General features: G+C 39.9%; 1 long non-coding RNA gene across 2 annotated transcripts; it reads right to left on the minus strand.

The window, feature by feature from the left end:
- Positions 1-1179: 1179 nt before the first annotated feature.
- Positions 1180-10037, minus strand: LOC129483172 (uncharacterized). Of its 2 annotated transcripts, none has more exons than XR_008657927.2 (3): positions 9764-10037; positions 7908-8054; positions 1180-1237 (listed from the first exon to the last, which is right to left on the minus strand). It is a non-coding gene; the product is annotated as an uncharacterized lncRNA (long non-coding RNA). The 2 variants fall into 2 exon arrangements; XR_008657928.2 differs by lacking the exon at positions 1180-1237 and adding an exon at positions 6324-6685.
- Positions 10038-12926: the final 2889 nt, after the last annotated feature.

Genomic DNA, 12926 nt, shown 5'->3' on the forward strand with positions numbered 1-12926 from the left:
TTCCACACATCATGAAGCATTTTACAACACAGCTTGTTTCTAGTTTTTATTGTTTTTTTACTATAGGCCTTCATGGGCTCCGAAATGTCCCTTGGTGGATTCTACAAAAAGAGTGTTTACCACCCGCTGAATCAAAACAAGACTTTACCTCTGTGAGATGAGTCCACACATGGCAAAGTGTTTTTACAGATAGCTTTTTTTCAGGTTTATTTGGAAATATTTGGTTTTTATTTATAGGCCTCAAAGGGCTCAGAAATGTCTTTTTTCTGATTCTACTAAAAGAGTGTTTCCAACCTCTGTAAATAAACATAGGTTTAACTCTGTGAGATAAATCTACACATTGCAAAGCTAATTCACAGATAGCTTGTTTCTAACTTTTATTGCCAGATATTGGTTTTTCAATATAAGCCTTGAGATCAACTCACACATTGCAAAGCATTTTCACAGATAGCTTTTTTTAGTTTTTATCAAGGGATATTCACTTTTTTATTGTAGGACTCAATAGGCTCTGAAATGCCCTTTCATAGATTCTACAAAAAAAAGTGTTTCCAACCTGCTGAATCAAGAAAAGTTAAACCCTGTGAGATGAAATCATACATCACAAGCATTTTCAGAGATAGTTTTATTATAGTTTATACCACAAAATATTTGGTTTTTCAGGGTTGGCCTCAATGGGCTCTGAAATATCCTATCATAGATTCCACAAAATTAGTGTTTCCAGCCTACTTAAGCAAAACAAAATTTTAACTCTGTGAGATGAATCCACACATCACAGAGCATTTTTCACAAATAGCTTGTTTCTGGTTTTTATCATGGGATAACTGGTTTTTCAATATAAGCATCAATGGGCTTCAAAGTGTTTCTTCTTAGATTTTACTAAGAGACTATTATCAACTTCCTGAATACAAACAATGGTTAAATTGGTAAGATGAATCCAAACATTACAAAGCACTTTAACAGATAAAGTTTTTTTAGTTTTTCTCACAGAATATTGCATTTTTCACTATAGGCCTCAATGGACTCTAAATTGCCCTCTCTTACATTTTACAAAAACAGTGTTTCCAACCTACTGTATATAAACAAAGGTTTGCCTGTCTGAGTAGAATCTACACACACAAAGCATTTTCACAGATAACATGTTTTCAATTTTCATCGCGAAATATTCAGTGTTTCACTATAGGCCTCAATGGGTTCCAAAATATCCCTTCGTAGATTCTACAAATAAAGTGTTTCCAACCTGCTGAAACAAAACTAAGGTTTAACACTGAAAGATGAATCCACACATTACAAAGCATTTTCACAGATAGCTTATTTCTAGTTTTTATCATGGAATATTTGGTTTTACACTATAAGACTCAAAGGCCTCAGAAATTTATTTTTTAGATTCAAGTAAAAGAGTTTTTCATACCTGCAGTATAAAAACAAAGGTTTACCTCTGTGGGATAAACTCACACATCGCCAAGCATATTCACAGATAGCTTGTTTCTAGTTTTTATCACAAGATGTTTAGTTTTTCACTAAGGCTCAATGGGCTTTGAAACGTCCCTCTGTAGATTGTACTAATTTGACCTGCTGAATCAAAACAACGTTTAACTTTTTGAGATGAATCCACACATTGCAAAGCATTTACACGGAGGCTTCCTTCTAGTTTTTATTGCAGGATATTGGTTTTTCTCTACAGGTCAATATTGTCTTCGAATTGCCCCTCATAGATTCTACAAACACCGAGCTCCCAAGCTAATGAAGCAAAAGAAAGTTTAACTTTGTAAAATGAATCTACATATTGCAAAGCATTTTTAAAAGATAGCTTGTTTTTAGCTTTTATTGCTGGATATTGAGTTTTTCACTGTAGGCCTCAATTTGCTCTGAAATGTTTTATTGAAGATTCTACAAAAAGAGTGTTTCCAGCCATTGAATCAAAAGAAAGGTTTAACTCTGTGAGATTAAGTCACACATTGCAAAGCATTTTCAGAGATAGCTTCATATAGATTTATCACGGGATATTTGGTTTTTCACTATAAGCCTCAATGAGCTTTAAAATGTCTCTTCATAGATTGCATAAAAAAAGAGTTTCCAACCTGCTGAATAAAAAAAAAAGTTTTAATGTTGTGAGATGAATCCACCTATTGCAAAGCACTTTCATAAATACAATTTTTTCTAGTTTTTATCATGGAATATTCAGTTTTTAAGTATAAGCCTCAGTGGGCTCAGAAATGCCCCTCAAAGATTCTACAAAAAAAAAATTTCTAACCTGCTGAATCAAAGCAATAGTTCAACTCTTTGAGGTGAATACACACATGACAAAGCAATTTCACAGATAGCTTGTTTCAAGTTTTTGTCATGAGATATTTGGTTTTTTACTATAGGCCTCTCTAGCTCAGAATTGTTCCCCCTTAGATTCTATTAAAACAGTGTTTCCAAAATGCCATATAAAAATAAAGTTTTAACTCTGTGTGATGAATCTACACATCAGAAACCATTTTCAGATATAGATTATTTCTAGTTTTTATCATGAGATATTCTGTTTTTCACTATAGGCCTCAAAGGTCTCCAAAATGTCCCTTTGTAGATTCCACAAAATGAGGGTTTTCAACCTGCTGAATATAAATAGAGGTTTAGCTCTGTGAGGTAAATCTACACATCACAAAACATTTTCACCGATAGTTTTTTCTAGTTTTTATCATTTGATGTTTGATTTTTCACTATAGGCCCAATGGGATCCAAAATTTCCCTTTGTAGATTCTACAAAAAAGTATTTCCAACCTGCTGAATCAAAACAAGGTTTTAACTGTATGAGATAGAGCTACACATCATAAAGCATTTTCACAGATTGTTTGTTCTAGTTTTTATAGGGGGATATTTTGTTTTTTACTATAGGCCACAGAGAGCTTGGAAATGTCTTCTTTTAGATTCTGCAAAAAGAATGTTCTCCACCTGCTGTATATAAACATAGGCTTAACTCTGGGAGAAACATCTGCAAATCACAAACATTTTCACAGATAGCTTGTTTCTAGTTTTTATCACGGGATATTTGGTTTCTCACTAGAGGCCTCAATAGGCCCCTAAGTGTCCCTTTGTAGATTCTAAAAAAAAAGTTTTCAATTGGCTGTATAAAAACAAAGATTTAACTCTGTGAGATGTGTGCACACATCATAAAGCATTTTCACAGAAAGATTATTTGTAGTTTTTTCATGGGCTACTCCATTTTTCATTGGAGGCCACATTGAGATCTGAAAAATCCCTATGTAGATTCTACAAAAAGAGTGTTTCCAGCCTGCAGAATCAAACCCAAGATTTAATTCTGAGAGATCATTCCAAACATTGCAAGACACTTTTACAGATAGGTTGTTTCTAGGTTTAATTGTGGGATATTTGGTTTTTTAATATAGGTCTCAAAGGGCTCTGAAATGTCCCTTCATCGATTCTATGAAAAGAGTGTTTCCAACTGGCCGAATCAAAACAAATGTATAACTCTGTGAGAGAAATCCACACATCACGAAGCATTTTCACTGACAGCTTGTTTCAAGCTTTTATTGCAGGATAATCAGTTTTTGACTATAGGCCTCGGTGGGCTTTAAAATGTACCTTCATGGTTTCTACAAGAAGAGTGCTTCAAACCTGCTTACTCAAAGGAAAGGTTTAATTCTGTGTGATGAATCCACACATCACAAAGCGTTTTCACATATAGCATGTTTCTAGTATTTCTTGCTGGATATTTGGTTTGGTTTTTCACTGTAGACCCCAGTAGCTCTCAAATATCCCCTCATAGATTCTACAAAAAAAGTGCTTTCAACCTGCTGAATCAAAACAAAGTTTTAACTCTGTGACATGAAATGACACATCATAAAGAATTTTCACAGATAGCTTGGTTCTGGTTTTTATCGTGGGTATTCAGTTTTCCACTACAGGCCACAATGGACTCCAAAATGTCCATTCAGGCCTACAAAAAGAGAGATTTTTGCCTGCTGAATCAAAACAAACGTTTAGCTCTGTGAGGTGAATCCACACATCTCAAAGAATTTTCACAAATACCTTGTTTCCAGTTTTCATCACAGAATGTTGGGTTTTTTCATATACTTCTTCATGGGATCTGAAATGTTCCTTCATAGATTCTACAAAAAGAGTGTTTCCAACCTGCTGAATCAAAACAAAGTCTTAAATCTGTGAGTTGAATCCACATATCACAAAGCATTCTCATATATAGCTTGTTTCTAGTTTTTATCTCAAGATATAAGGTTTTTAGCTGTAGGGCTCAATGTTCTCTGAATGTCCCTTCTTAGATTCTACAAAAAGAGTGTTTACAACCTGCTGAATCAAGATAAAGGTTTAACTCTGTGACATGAATTGACACATCACAAAGCATTGTCACAGATACCTTTTTTCTAGTTTTTTCACCAGATATTTGGTTTTTCACTATTGGCCTTCGTGGATTCCAAAATTTTCTTTCATAGATTCTACAAAAAGAGTGTTTCTGACCTGCTGACAAAACAGAGCTTTAAATCTGTGAGACGTATCTACACATTGCAAAGCACTTTTACAAATAGCTTGTTTCTAGTTTTTATCATGGGATATTTTGTTTTCCACTATAGACCTCAATAGGTTCCCAAATGTCCCCTTGTAGATTGTACAAAAGGAGCGTTTTCCATGTACTGAATCAAAACAAAGGTTTTATTCCATGAGATGAATCCACACATCAGAAAGCATTTCCACACATAGCTTGTTTCTAATTTTTATTGTGAGATATTTGGTTTTTCACTGTAGGCCTTAATGTGCACCAAAATATCTTCTTGTAGGTTCTACAAACAGACTGTTCCCAACCTGCTTAATCAAAACAAAGGTTTAACTCTGTGATATGAATTAACACATTCTAAAGCATTTTCACAGATAGCTTGTTTCCAGTTTTTATTTCCACATTTTTTTCACTATTGGCTTCAATGTGCTTTAAAATGTTTCTTCATAGATACTACAAAAAGAGTTTTCCAAGCTGCTCGATTAAAAGAAATGTTTAACTTTGTGAGATGAATCCACACATCACAAAACATTTTCGCAGATAGCTTGTTTCTAGTTTTTATCATGGGATATTTGATCTTTCACTGTAGGCCTAAATGGGCTTCAAAATGGCCTTTATTAGATACTACAAAGAGAGTGTTTCCAATCTTCTGAATGAAAAAGAATGTTTAACTCTGTGAGATTAATCCACACAATGCAAAACATTTTCAGAGGTAACTTGTCTTTAGTTTTTATTTCAGGATATTTGGTGTTTCAATGTACTTGTTTATGGGCCCCAAAATGTCCCATTGTATATTCTACAAAAAGAATGTTTCCAACCTGCTGAATAAAAACAAAGGTTTAACTCTGAGAGATGATTCCACACATCACAGGACCTTTTTACAGATAGCCTGTTTCTAGTTTTCATTGTGGGATATTTAGCTTTTGACTATAGGCCTCAATGAGCTTCATAATGTCCTTTCATATAATCTACAAAAAGAGCATTTCCAGCCTGCTGAATCAAAACAAACATTTAACTCTGTGAGATCGATCCACACATCCGAAAGCATTTTCATCGACAGCTTGTTTCTACTATTTATCAAAGGATATTTGCTTTTTCTGTTTACTTCTCCATGGGCTCTGAAATGTCCCTTCATAGATTCTACAAAAAGAGTGTTTCCTAAACGCTAAATCAAAACAAGGTTTACCTCTGTGAGTTGAATCCACACATTTCAAAGTGTTATCACAGATAGCGTGTTTCTCATTTTTAATGTGGATATTCAATATTGGATTTTTACTATAGACCTCAATTGACTGTGAAATCTTTTTTCATAGATTCTACAAAAGAAGTGTTTTAAACCTGCTGAATCAGTAGAAAGGTTTAACTCTGTGAGATGAATCCACACATTTCAAAGCATTTTCACACATAGCTTGCTTCTAGTTTTTGTCATGGCGTATTCTGTTTTTCCCTATAGGCCTCAATGGGCTCTGAAATGTTGCTTTGTAGACACTACAAAAAGAGTCTTTTCAAACTGTTGAATTAAAACAAATTTTAATTCTGTGACATGAATACACACATCACAGAGCATTTTCACAGGGAGTTTGTAGTTTTTATCATGAGATAGTTTCTCACTATAAGCCTCAGGGATTTGAAATGCCTTTTCTTAGATTCTGCAGAAAATGTGTTTCCAACCTGCTGAATCATAACAAATGTTTAACTTCATAAAATGAACCCAGACATTGCCAAGCATTTTCACAGATAGCTGGTTTCCAGTTTTTATTACGGGATATTAGGATTTTTATTATAGGCCTCAAAGGGCTCAGAAACGCCCATTTGTAGATTCTACAAAAAGATCATTTCCAAATTGCTGAATCAAAACAAAGGTTTAACTCATTGAGATGAATTCACATGTCACAAAGTATTTTCACAGATAGCTTGCTTTTAGTTTTTATTGTGTGATATTCGGCTTCTCAATGGACTCCGAAATGTTTCTTTGTTGACTTTACAGAAGGAAAGTTTTCAATCTGCTGAATCAGAAAAAAGGTTTAACTCTGTGAGATGAATCCACGCAACGTAAAACATTTTCACAGATGGCTTGTTTTTAGTTTTTACCACAGGATATTCAGTTTTTCACTATAAGTCTCAATGACCTCCAAAATGTCCCTTCTTAGATTCTCCAAAAAAATTGTTTCCAACCTGCTGAATAATAACAAAGATTTAACTCTGTGAGATGAATCCACACATGGCAAAGCATATTCAGAGATAGATTTTTTATTGTTTCTATCACAAAATATTTGGTTTATTACTATAGGCATCAATGGGTGTGAAATGTTCCTTTGTATTTTCTATAAAATGAGTGCTCACAATCTGCTGAATAAAAGAGAGATTTAGCTCTGTGATATGAAATCACACATTGCAAACCATTTTCAGACATAGTTTCTTTTTAGTTTTTATTGATGAACTTTCATTTTTTCACTATACGTCACAGTGGGTCTATGTACCATCGTAGACTGTACAAAAAGAGTATATCCAATTTGCAGAATCACAGCAAATGTTTAACTCTGTCAGATAAATCCAAATATCACAAAGTGTTCTCACAGATCACTTTCTTCTAGTTTTTATCATGAGATATTCTGTTTTTCACTATAGGCTTCAATGGGCTCCAAAACGTGTTTTCCTAGATTCTACAAAAAAACAGTGTTAACAATCTGCTGAATCAGAAGAAGGGTTTAACACTGTGAGATGAATCCACAGATCACAAAGCATTTTCACAAAAAGCTTCCTTCTAGTTTTTTATTGCAAATATTCAGTTTTTCACTATAGGCCTCAATGGGCTTCCAAATAACTTTTCTGAAATTCTACGAAAAACGTGTTTCCAACCTGCTGAATGAAAACAAAGGTTTAACTCTGTGAGATGAATCCACACATTGCAAAGCATTTTTACAAATAAGGTTTCTAGTTTTTATCATGGGATAATCAATTTTTCACTATAGGCCTTAATGAGCTATGAAAAGGCTCTTCATAGTTTCTACAATTAAAGTGTTTGCAACCTGTTGAAACAAAACAAATGTTTAACTCTGTGAAATGGATCTACACATTGCAAAACATTTTCACTGATAGCTTGTTTCTAGTTTCTATCACAGGATATATAGGTTTTCACTATACACTTCAATGGGCTTTAAAATGTTCCTTTGCATATTCTACAGAAAGAGTATTTCCAAACTACTAAAAAAAAAAAAAGTTTAACTCTGTGAGATGAATTCACACACAACAAAGTGTTTCCACTGATTGCTTGTTTCTAGTTTATATCGTGAAATATTTGGTTTTTTAGTATAGGCATCAATGGGTTCTGAAACTTTCCTTTGCAGATTCTACAAAAAGAGTGTTTTTAACTTATTCAATCAAAAGAAAGTTTTACCTTTGTAAGATGAATCCAAACATCACAAAGCATATTCACAGATAGCAAGCTTTTAGTTTTTATCACAGAATATTTTGTTTTTCACTATATGCCTCAATGGGTTCCACAAAGTTTATTCGTAGATTCTACAAAACGAGTGTTTCCAACCTGCTGAATCAAAACAAATGTTTAACTCTTTGAGATGAGCCCACAAAACCTAAAGCATTTTCAGAGAGAGCTTGTTTCTAGTTTTTACCATGGGATATTCGTTATTTCACTATAGGACTCCATGGGCTCTGAAATGTCCCCTCGTAGATCATACAAAAAGAGTATTTCCAAACTACTGAATTAAAACAAATGTTTAAATGTGTGACATAATTTCACACGTCAGAAAGCATTTTCACAGGTAGCTTGTTTGTAGTTTTATGGTGGGATATTCGTTTTTTCACTACAGGCCTCAATGTGTTTGAAATGTTTCCTCTTAGATTCTGCAAAAAACATGCTTCCAACCTGCTGAATCAAAACAAAGGTTAGCTCTGTGAGATAAATACATACATTCTAAAGCCTTTTGACAGATAGCTTGCATGAAGTTTTTATCAGGGGATATTCTGTTTTTCTCAATGGGTATCAAAGGGTTCCCAAACGTCCCTTCACAGATTCTACAAAAAAAGTCTTAAAAACTACTGAATCGAAACAAAGATTTGGCTTCATAAGATGAATCCAGAAATCGCAAATCACTTCACTGAAGGCTTGTTTCTAGTTTTTATCACAAGATAATCAGTTTTTTACTATAGGCCTCAATTTGCTCAAAAATGTCCCCTTGTAGATCCTAGAAAGAAAGTGTTTCTGACCTGCTGAATCTCAGGAAAGGTTTAATTCTGTGAGATGAAATCAGACATCAGAAAGCATTTTCATACATCGCTTCTTTGTAGTTTTTATCCCAGCATATTCAGTTTTTCACTATATGCCTCAAAAAATTTTGAAATGTTCCCTCATAGATAATACAAAATTATGAGGGGACACTTCAAAAGATTATACAAATCTATGAGGGGACATTCCAAATGAGGGGACATTTCAAAAGAGTGTATCCACCTTTCTGAATCAAAAAAAAGGTTTAACTCTATGTAGTAAATCCACACATCACAAAGCATTTTCACCATATCCCCCAAAAAGGAAACTCTTGTTCTCCTACTCCTGTTAGAGAGCTGTGTGATTCCTATAGGATGAAAAGCAGGCACCTGTGGCTGGCTTTTACCTGGTAGGCTAGGCTCTGTTTTGTTTCATCTGCACATCCTTTCTCATAGTGGAGTGGCTCTTTCATTGAGCGGTTGCTGGGTGGGACTGCCTCTCGCCACAGTTCTATTGGCTGCTGGGGATTTCAGGAAGCAAAAGGGACTTCGGGTAGGCAGGCTGTGCTCCAGGTTGTGTATTATGGTCTCGTTTTGGTGGCTGAGGTTGTTTGCACTTTGCAGGAGACTTTTGGGTCCTCTGACCGGAATCCTTGAACGTTGCCTGGACTCCAGCACAAGTCAGCTCGTTCTCTCACGTGAACCTTGATTTTCCTTTGCTTTAATGAAGGGTCAACAGTGCCCCTCAACAGCACTGCTGAACACCCTTTTCATGCTTGCAGTAGCCACAGACGGCCTCTGAGACAATGTCTCAACCTCCTCTGCACCCGTGAGAGGCCAGTTCAAGGTGTGAGAACACTGCTCCACCTCGGACTTGCCTTTGTCTTAGTTCCTGCCTTTCCCAGAGAGCCCCTGGGGGCCCAGGATGAAGGGAGGCAATGAGGTCAAAGGCCCGGCCATCTTTCGCTGACATCTGCCTCTGGGGTCTCGCGTACGAGTTCATCACCCAAAGACCCCTCAACAACTCACCAGACTATATTCCAATCCCCATGGGACCCGATTCCTGAACGCAGCCTCTTTCGGGAAGGGAGTCAGAAGAGCAGTTTCCAGCGACCAACTCACACTCTCAAAATGCCTCCTTCTCCAGTGGGACCCGACCATGGAGACGGCCCGAGGGGGGCCTAAGGTCGAGACCTTTAGGGGCCTGCAGTGGGTTATCACAGGCAGCCTTTTTCCTGACACCAGGCCGGCTTTGCCTGTACCATTTTCCTCTGTCTAAGCAGGCTGACAGCTCTGACAGCTGGGCGCCAAGGCTGCCTCGCTAATGCGCATGTGCTAGTCTCAGGGCACCAGGCCTGAGCTGTAAGCTCTGGCTGGCGTCACAATGAATGCCACCGCCACCTAGCGACAAATCCCTGCGGCTTGGCGGAGACAGAGTCCTTTGTGGAGGTGCCTAGGCGGTGGACTCTCGCCTGTCTTCTCTGTGGGATCCACGGGATAGTCCCATGATCCTAGGAGAGGGCAGACGTGAGCCAGCCTGAAGAAACCTCAAGCAGAGCCCCAGGACTAAACCGTGAAATCCCTAAGGATCCAAAAGGATCTGCAGGATGCCTCAGGCCTGCCTAGTCGTTGCAGAGGTGAGCCTTTTTGAAACTTGCCCCACCTTTATTTCTAGGTATAGCCTTCCTGTGTTCCCCAGGGTTGCTCTCTCTTAGGTGGGGCTTCCTTCAGAAACATGCAGCCTCAGAAGCTGCCAGGCTGTGTGTTTCTGAGGGAGTGTTGTGAGTGTTGGATGTCTGTGTGTGTGTGCTTTGTGTATGTGTGTGCGTGTGTGTGTGCATGTGTGTGTGTGTGCACACCTGTAAGTGGAGTCTCTTAAAGGAATGTGGCTAACGCACTACAGAGATTTTTTTCCACCACCTTTTGGTGGCCTGTCTGTGTGGCTTTGTTTGGGCTGTGGGACTCCGTGTCTTTTGTGTTTCCATGGCTCCTGAATCCGCAGTGAATTGGGAGGCTGGCTGAGATCCGCCGGGGTTTAAGTCACCTCCCCCTGCAAAGGAGCCACTCTTCTAGAAAGAAAAGGACCACACCACACCCAAAAACAGACAACTCCCAGTGCTTCGTTATCCTGTGGCCAACCCAGAGCCAGACCCTAGCAGTCCTGTTCACAGGGCTCCTTGAATTTACCTCGAATTGGGTTCCCAGCAAAGCAGGTGCTTCCCATCATGAGAGGGACACTCCTCCCTTGTATTGGGATTACGTTTAGGGACGGACAGTGTGAGTAGCAATAAGGTCAGTTGGGGAGAGGATACAGTCTGGTGAGGTGTGGATGGGGTTCCGCACCATCACCTGCAAAAAAGATGCAGACAGATGACACAGAAAGTGCTTCCAAGTTGATCCTCGCATTCTCTTCATTACACAGGCAGTCCACACCATAGCCCGGTGCCCAACTGGGAGTACTTCAACGTTCAGGGAACAGTTGGAGCGCAAACTTGGGCCATTCTGGCTAGCTCCCGATTTGGGCTTTCATTCCTGAAGCCACATGAGATTGGGATGGATGGATGCTGGGTGGGATGTGGCCTCTACACTGGCCTCCTCTTTTCCTGACTTCCACTTCCTTTCTCAGAGTCTTGGCTTGTTCTTTAGCTCAAAGGGAGTGGGGTGGACAGATTATCTCTGAACCTTGGGAGCCTTTGATTTCTTTCTTTTTATTTGATGTCATTACAATGAACATTGATGCTTGCCGTGTGCCAGGACTGAGTCTCAGATGCCCAGAGGAAGGAGGCACCATTCCCCTGAGCCTGCTAATGGGTCTTCCATCCACCCTTCTGATTATAATGCAGAGTTAAGGTTTTGAGACAAGGAAAATGTGTATTTGACTCCGCTGGGTCACCTGCCAGCTGCTGACAGTCACTTAATTCCTCCAGGCCCAACATCCCTGTGTGTAAGCACCATACCCAATTAGGGTTGCTGTGAGCCTTACGCGAGGTGAGGCTTGGAAGTGCTTGGCAGCAGCACGTGGTCCACCCAGACTGTCTGGGTAGGCCTCGGTCTGCTTCCCTCCAGGTCTGTGCCACCTTCACTCAGGCTCCTGCAGAGGCAGCCCATCACCTTGTGACCAGGCTGGAAAACAGCACCTAGCAGGACGGCATGGGAACTAGGCGGGTCCATGTCTGGAGCCCCTGACAGTCGGCCAGGCAGCATCTCTGGGATGGGTGGCTGGATGACAGTGCTCTTGTCCTGGCACCCCTCTGTTTCCCGCACAGGCTTGTGGTGACAGACTTCCGGGCCTCTCCACATTCTCTGTCCTGGTGATGGTGGGAGTGTCTGCCCCTCTGAAAGGTGCCCCTGGAGGTGGGGAAATGGTCATGTCCTTTGAGCCTCACTTCTGGCCAGGGTCTGGCTCAGACAGAGTGCACAGGGTGTGTGTTGAGGAGGGTAGAGGAGTGGCAGCCCCTTACCTATGAGCCAGGGCTCTGCAGGTCTGCCCAAGGGCCAAAATCCCAGGGCCCAGGCCCTAAGAGGAACACAGCAGCCCAGGTCCCAGCAACTTCTGAGAAGACATCACCCCAGTACCAGGGTCCCTGTTGGATAGTGCCTCTGCTCATCCTTCCTCTGGCTCCCAGTAGGTTCATGGTTGCAGTGGCCTGTGCGGAAGGGGTGCAGGTGATGGGGCCAGGGACTTTTGCAGGAAGGAAGTAGGACATTGGTCAAAGAGGCTGCTCCCTGATCCCAGTTGTGTCCCGAATTTACTGTGTGACCTCCACAAGTCATTCAGCCTCTCTGGTCCTGTTTCCCCCACTATGTGATGGATACAATAATACCACAGTCCCTGTGACTGTGTTTTATTCAGGGGTCAGCTGTGGGCCTCCCTGACACTCCATCCCCAACAAAGTCCAGGGTCGAGAGTTAGTGGGACCTCTGCTCCTGATCTTATATTTTCCAGCAGCATTTTGGGAAGGAATATCCTGAAAGGTGAGCCTGCCTGTTATCTCCTCAGAGGGTTCAGGAAAAGCCGGCACTCTCTATCCCCTTTCCCCACCATGATCCTGCAGGTCCATTCACCTGATCATTAGGCATGAACTAATTGAACACCTGCCAAGACCCAGGTGAGCCTTTGCATCTAGAGAGGACTAAGACACAGCCATGGTCCTGGGGGTCTCACCCTCTTAGATGGGAGGCCTGCAGGAGA

This window comes from Symphalangus syndactylus, chromosome 5, assembly GCF_028878055.3.
Source record: "Symphalangus syndactylus isolate Jambi chromosome 5, NHGRI_mSymSyn1-v2.1_pri, whole genome shotgun sequence".
Taxonomy (NCBI): domain Eukaryota; kingdom Metazoa; phylum Chordata; class Mammalia; order Primates; family Hylobatidae; genus Symphalangus; species Symphalangus syndactylus.